Below are 7,209 nucleotides of genomic sequence, written 5' to 3'. Positions count from 1 at the left end.
TCCGGTCGGCCGGACGTCGGCACTTTTGGCTCGTTTTAAAAACGTCCGGTTCCCTGGACGTTGGCACTCAAAGGGTTAAAAAAATTAGGTACATCAATCTCCTTAAAACCAAATCACAAATCCTTCAATCACTCAAAAGTCACAATAAATCATTAATAAAAACACAAACATTAGCTGTTATAAACTCTAGAATATTGTTATGCCTTTTTAATAGTGTGTCATCAAAATATATAAAAAACAACATTTCATTTCATATAATTTTATTCATTTCAGTACATCAATACAGGAATAGCGATCTATACTATATAAAGTTGGAAATGATTAATTTACCAAGTATCGAAATATAAGAAGGTTTCTACTGACTTATACAATCCCCGCCCATAGAACAGGCACCCTGCTAGTTAAATATCAAGATATCTCTTGTTACCCAAGACAAGGTAAGTTAGTGAAAGTAATCATTTTAACAAACATAATAAACAGTATTTTTTTTACCAGGCAGAAGTACAAACAAATATTAAAAATGTAAGAAAAAATCTTCATAAAAACAATAAAATTATCTTAATTTAATAATCTAAATGAGAAAAAAATGTAAATACTGATGTTCAAAATAAATGTTAAACTAATCAACATAATGGATCCAAACTGATTTGTCTCCACTTCTTCAGCCTCCTCTCCCCCAACCTCCATGCCTCCATCGCCATCCACCCTGTCATCAGGCCTGGATAGTGGATATAACAGAACAAAAATTAATAATTAAAACAGTATTCTGAACAAAGAGTCTTTTTATGCATACTTCTATCATTATTTAATGTAGGCTACTCAGTGGCGTACTGAGGGGGGGGGGGAGGGCGGTTTGCACCAGGCACCACACCAACATAGGCCTCCAAATCAGGGCCGTATTCCCCTAACAGTGGACACTGCGATTGCCAAGGGCTTCGGCCTGGGAAGGGGACTCACTTGGGGCCTCAAAAGAATGCTTTTTCTCTTGGAAAATAAATTTTCCCACAATCTGTTAGAATTAGGGGGTACAAATATCCAAGTTTGTCTTGTATTCTCATGATAGCCGAAAGCGTCTGCAAAGATTGCGTGATCGAAATTTACGACTACCAGCGATCGCGGGTGACGATAATCAGGCCTCGCAACCGCGAAAGATGTTCACGATTGCACCGAGGATGCCCACAATTTTAACCATTGGCGACCTTGGGAGATGAAGATGATGACCCTGCAATCACGATTTGGTCATTACCGAGGACAATATCGTTTAATTTTGCCACAATTGCAGTAACCGTTTGGATCAATACATAAGTGCCGACCCATATAACCCATTTTGTATAGGACAAAATATAACGTACAGAGTGTGGCAAAATTATCTGACAGTTTTCTTTGCTGCCCTGTCGGGCGAGTGACTGGCGGAAGGTGGTGGGGACAGGGCCGCTTCAAGGCCTACGAGCGGACATTTTTAGTTGCCATGGAGCTGGTCATCACTGAAACAGAAGAGTATTTTGAAGGCTTTTCAAGTTTGTAGGGTACTATTTATTTGGACATAATTTGAACGAGGTTGGAGAAACTTTAAGATAAGTGTATAGAGCTGAATAAAAGGAGATTATAGCAAAATAAATCAAATTTATCACAACAAATTGTGTTATTCTATATTCTTCTAGGTCTTATTGAACCACGCTTGTACTAAATACCTTATTGATGTATGAGAATTTTTGGTTTCAACTGCTTCTGTTGACAGGGGCTTTTCCATTTGTCTTAAAATTTATTGTTGTTTCAGTACTTACCAAATGTAAAAACTATGACATATTCAGAAAAATTATAGTTATGGTGTCAAAAAATATAGCCTACATTTCCTAAAAAACAAAAGCAAATTTTTGGGCACCTCTCGAGTTAAAATGCTGGTTAAATACTAGTAATTCAGGAGGGTTATGCGACATAGGCTTGGGGGCAATGGACACGGCCCTGGTTTTATAAGTATTAAATTTAAGTAAATGGCAAAACTTACCATTAGTTAGTTCTCTTCAATCTTAGTCTTTACTTCGCCCCATCCTCGATCTCCTCTTCCTCTGGCACCTCTCCCCTGTATTCTCCAATGTCGGAGGATATTAATTACAACGCCCCCATTTTACTGGTAGGCTTCAGTTCTGTACAGAAATATTGCAAAAAATAGTGTTATACAAATAATTTTAGTCCAACAAATAATACAAGTGTGTACACTCCTTTCTATATTTGCGATATTCAAATAGGTACAGCTAATAGGAAAATGTTTGAGCAAATCTGGGTCAAGTTAGTACAAATATTAGAATTTGTAACAATAATTTGGTTTAGACAAAATAAATTGGTTTAACTTGTTCGCTACCACAATTATATGGAATTTACGTTCGCATAGACCACCGACGCATATTTGCGTCAGCTGATCACATTGAAATAGACTAACGACGCACACTTGCGTCGGTGTTCAATGTTATTAATCAGCGTATTTCTTAGCAACGGTCTATTTTAAAGCCCTGATTTGATCGTATCGGTCTAGAGGGATATCTGCCGCAAATGTGCGTCGCTTGGTCTGTGGATATGACGATTGGTTACGTCACACAACAGTTGGCAACATTGTTGTTTACATTGTGCATTCCGCGACATCTCAGAACAGATGTAAACGTTATAACCTTTGCAGTTTTGGCGAGTGGTGGAGTTTCTTTATTTGTTTGTGTAAAAGCTTGAAACAACCAAATTTACAACGACGCTTAAACGTGTGTCGCCTGGTCTATTGAAACGAAAATGTAGGTAATCTTTTTATCTAGATTTCATTAAATAAACTGACCGACGCATATATGCAGCGTTTTGAAAGTTGCTCCAAACGATAAATAAAAACAATATTTATTGCTTACTTATTCACTTAAGGTTAATATGAAGTCAATTCGTCCATTTAAACGATATTTCTCTTTTGGTCTGTTGGCAATGTTATTCCTATATCACTTGGTCTGTAAGCAACGTCATGATCATTCCTTTTGGTCTGTAGGAGTGACCGGACCAACGCATATGTGCGTCGCTCGGTAGCGAACGTGTTAAACATTAATTATTTGTTATTTCCCAATTTGCAAAAATGCAAGCTCTAGCCTAATTAAGACATTTCCAAACAACATGTTTCGAGATGTATCCAAATACATTTTAAGTAGGGGCCTAGTTTTAATTTTTTATAAAAAAAACTATAAATTTGCATAAAGATTATAATTAATTATCCTTATGTTCCACCAAAAACTATTAATAATAGTTTATTTGTGTAGGTAACTAGTGGGCGAAGTGGCACTTTGCTACACATAAGAGAAATGTTTAGGCCTACGCACGAGCCGTAGGCGAGTGTGGAAAGTTTCTCGAGTGCAGCAAAGGCAGTTTGCACTTGTGATACACATAATATTTTCCCTAAAGTTACCATAAAACATATAAATAATTAGTTGTTCAAACTCTGTTTAACACTAAATGAAATTATTCAGTTTGGATCAGTTTCTATGGTTGTCGATAATATGGAACCCACCCAAATATGGACAGTAAGTTTAGGCCTAGGACATAAAAATGTTCTTTCCATTTATGATAACCCAACCTAACATAACCGCCGCAAAGCGCTGTATAGCCTATCTGTAGCCTCCGGATAATACTTACCAAAGTACCGATTTGAACATTGAATAACTTAGTTAACAAACATAGCCTAGAATCTATCACAAAGGGGAAAAAATGTTCACCTCACTTAAGTTATGGTTAGACCAAGTAACATTATCACGGCAGTATGGTAATTGCCTCCAGGGTCCACAACTCTGGTCTCTCTTTCTCTCTCATCTGCAGTGATGTCGATGGCAATGTCGTCCAGAAAGGTTAGTCCTCTTAACTTATTGGTTCAAGACAATATTTAAAATAGAGACCAATTTGGGTTCAGGTCAAATTACAGCCTTTGCTCCAGGATCATCTATAAAATTAACATTGATGTCATCAGCAATGAATTATATAATCCAAGTCTAGTCTTACACCAAATACAAACAGCTCTAGAATATTTGACAGCACATAATTTTACGTCCTACACTCATTCCAATGAATATATTTCTTTAATACTTTCTTACTTATTACTTGGCGACCATACAAAGTATAGTCTGATTTTTACTGGAGTGCGGCTGGAGCTCAGCCCTACCTGTGAGGGACCCGACTCACGCACGCAACCTACTACTGCAACCGACTACTGCACACTCACCACCGTCCTAATTGCCTGAAAGCCCCGATCCCCTATTCACTAAGTAGAAATATAAGATCTGTTGTAGGCTATGATACCTCAAAATTGCAATTCATTTGATTTTAGATATACAGTAAAATGGTTAGTGTTAATAAATTTGTTGTTTAATTCAATGAAAAATGAGTCCAAACACGAAATGATTATGACAAGTAGCTAGCTAATAAAAACGTGTTAAAATATTCGTAGCTTTTACACTTTGTAAGCAAAATATATATTGTTTGGTAGGTATCATTTTACTAAGCATTTTGAGCTGAAGTCAAAATCGTTACCACATTTTATAACAAACGTAAAATTAAAAAAAATTATAGTTCAATTTCCGTGAGCCAGCGATGACTCGTGCGGCAGGACAATGGTCCGTCCCACGTCCGTCCTAATCCCTTGCGTCTGTGTGTGTGAGGCCTGCGTGTGTGAGAGTATGGTCGACCCTTCAGCCAGCCGCTTTCCGTCAACAATCACACTATAGGTACCGTATTTTAAGCCAAGTATGAATGGAAATGAGTGTAGGATCAGGATGAGTGGCGCGATCTTATAGTCTTGTTAGTGACTAAGGCCGACATTCCTTAGACACAGCTGTTAATTAATAGCCCATACAGCTAATGGCAACTAAGGGACCTACGGTTTATAGTGGAATCCGAACCACATTATTGCCTTGGTATATACGAATTGGTCTAATTATCAGGATAGTACTGCGGATAGTCGTAGTACTCACTCGTGCGGACGTTAATCCACACCAGGGAGTATCGCATCCACAGTGCATGCCTATAAATATCCACAATTCGTGACCTCCTAAGTAGTTGGATTACAGGACGACGCCACCCGTCCCAGTCATATTGATTATTTCATTCAATAAACTTAGGCCTATATCAATTTTGGGTAATGTTAGGGTAAAACTTAACCTAACTAACGGAATGAAATATTCAAAATATTAAATAGTCTTGTATTAATATCTTTCATTTGAATGAATGTAGGACATAAACTAAAGTGCAGCCAAATATTTTTACATAAACAAATTTTTAAAGTTGACACTGGGTCAGTGGGAAAAAGAGACAATCCTAATAGCCTAGGGATAGTGCCTATTCAAACATTTGCTACAATATTGCATTCAGCAAGGGGTTGCGGCAGCAAGTCCTTAATTTGCCACCCTTTCACCCAGGACCGATATTATTTTCATTTTGATGTCACTATGGGACAAAAACACAATTCTTCTTGCAATTGATTGGAATATCTTTGGATAGCTACAAATTGCTTGATGATCCAGAATTAGCCTACGAATAAGCTGTATCTTAGGTTCTTGTTGGTGACTTACCTAAGTTAGTGTCTGGTAGGACTACTTAATGTTATTAAGTTATCACGTTGATTACGTTTTTTACCAAATAAAAATTAACTTATTTCACATTATTCCTTAAAAACTATTGTTTGTAACACTCGAGTTCTCTATTTTCTTGTAAACAAGGAAAGAAATAAAAAAGATAAATATTTACAATATAAAAGTTTTTAGTCAATAAATGGCCAGCTTGAAGATACGAGACCTTGAACATATCCGTCGGAATTCGGAATCAAATATTGCGACTCGTGAGTTGAGGAACTGAACGATGAATTAGAACAACTCCTTTTCAAGAGTAGCTCCGAAGAACGGGTGCTTGTCGATATACTGGGACTATTTCAGTGTCGACAAAATGAAACTATTTCATTGTCGACAATATGGGATGTCGACAATTTGTGGTGTCGATCATTTGCGACGTCGGTTATTTGGGATGTCGGTTAAGTGGGAATATTCCAGTGTCGACAAACTGGGAATAATTCAGTTTCGATCAATTTCTACGGTTGTCGATATTATGGAACCCACCCAACTTTCACAATTTAATAATACCCCCACCGCAGCAAACCTGCCGACTAAGCGAATTTCCATTTGTCTGAATTGATTTTCAGTTAAATATATTTTAATAACATTGGGTTTAACGAGTACCTAGGTTTGCTGCTAAAAGGAAACTAATAAAGTGTGTTTTTGAGTAAAACATTGATAGCTTAGTACAAAATAAATAAATTTGCCAAGTTTGATCAAAATATATATATAAACAAGCAAACTACAACATTTGACAATATTCTCCATAAGAATAACATGGGAATTTTAAATTTACAATTTGTTTAATTTTCTCCATTACTAATAATCGAACAAAAATACTTTTATATACTAAATTATTTGTTTTTTTAAGCTCTTTAAAAAGGAAGAGAAATCGGGAAATTTTGTGTTTTAAGGGTCAAAAGTGAGAAAACCCAATTTTTACCCCATAAACCCCCCCGTAAAGCCCCGTTCCCATGGTTCGAGTGTGCTGGTTCGCGAACTCATTCAAGTTTATCCCGCTTTACACCTTTAAACCAAGTTTCATCAAAATCGGACAAAAATTACTCAATTTATCGCGTTCACGGACGTATATATAACACAAATATAAAAATTTGAACGAATGGTGTTTTTGGCCTCTGGGGACATCAAAATGAAAAAGTAAATCGGTCCCGGGTCTAGGTCTTACCGCGCCACCTACGGTAATAACTACTTCCCTATAGGGAAATTCGCTAAAAATTATCGAGGAACAAAATTACTTTGTGTACATATAAAACTGTTTGTAAGTAAACAGAACAACAGGCTGAGAATTAGATGAAAAGTGTTATCATATAGACAATAGTTATTTGTGCAACTAGTGAGAAAAGTGAGCAATTGACTCACTCGAGAGAAACACAGAAGTGAACTTTTAATATAACATTTAATGTGAAGTGACAAATACAACAGTACAACAGCTGACCAGCTGATTTACAGCCAGTGCTGCCAACGTATTTCGCGCGCATACGACGTTGCCTGCATGTTACGCGCTCACTATTTCGTGCCTTCACGTTGCAAATCTTGAGTGAGACAAAGTAATTAGAGTGAGACAATGTTAACA

At 36.9% G+C, this 7,209-nt stretch overlaps 1 long non-coding RNA gene across 1 annotated transcript; it reads right to left on the bottom strand.

Annotated features, from left to right (window-relative positions):
• Positions 1–243: 243 nt before the first annotated feature.
• LOC128991045 (uncharacterized) lies at positions 244–5,692 on the bottom strand. The gene is made up of 4 exons (XR_008490588.1): positions 5,580–5,692; positions 3,735–3,955; positions 2,006–2,144; positions 244–718 (listed from the first exon to the last, which is right to left on the bottom strand). It is a non-coding gene; the product is annotated as an uncharacterized LOC128991045 (long non-coding RNA).
• Between the last annotated feature and the right edge of the window lie 1,517 nt (positions 5,693–7,209).

The sequence above is a fragment of the Macrosteles quadrilineatus genome, unplaced genomic scaffold (assembly GCF_028750875.1).
Source record: "Macrosteles quadrilineatus isolate MER2022 unplaced genomic scaffold, UCM_ALF_1.0 Scaffold_3__2_contigs__length_128488019, whole genome shotgun sequence".
Lineage (NCBI taxonomy): Eukaryota > Metazoa > Arthropoda > Insecta > Hemiptera > Cicadellidae > Macrosteles > Macrosteles quadrilineatus.
This window is presented reverse-complemented; position numbering and strand designations above follow the sequence as displayed.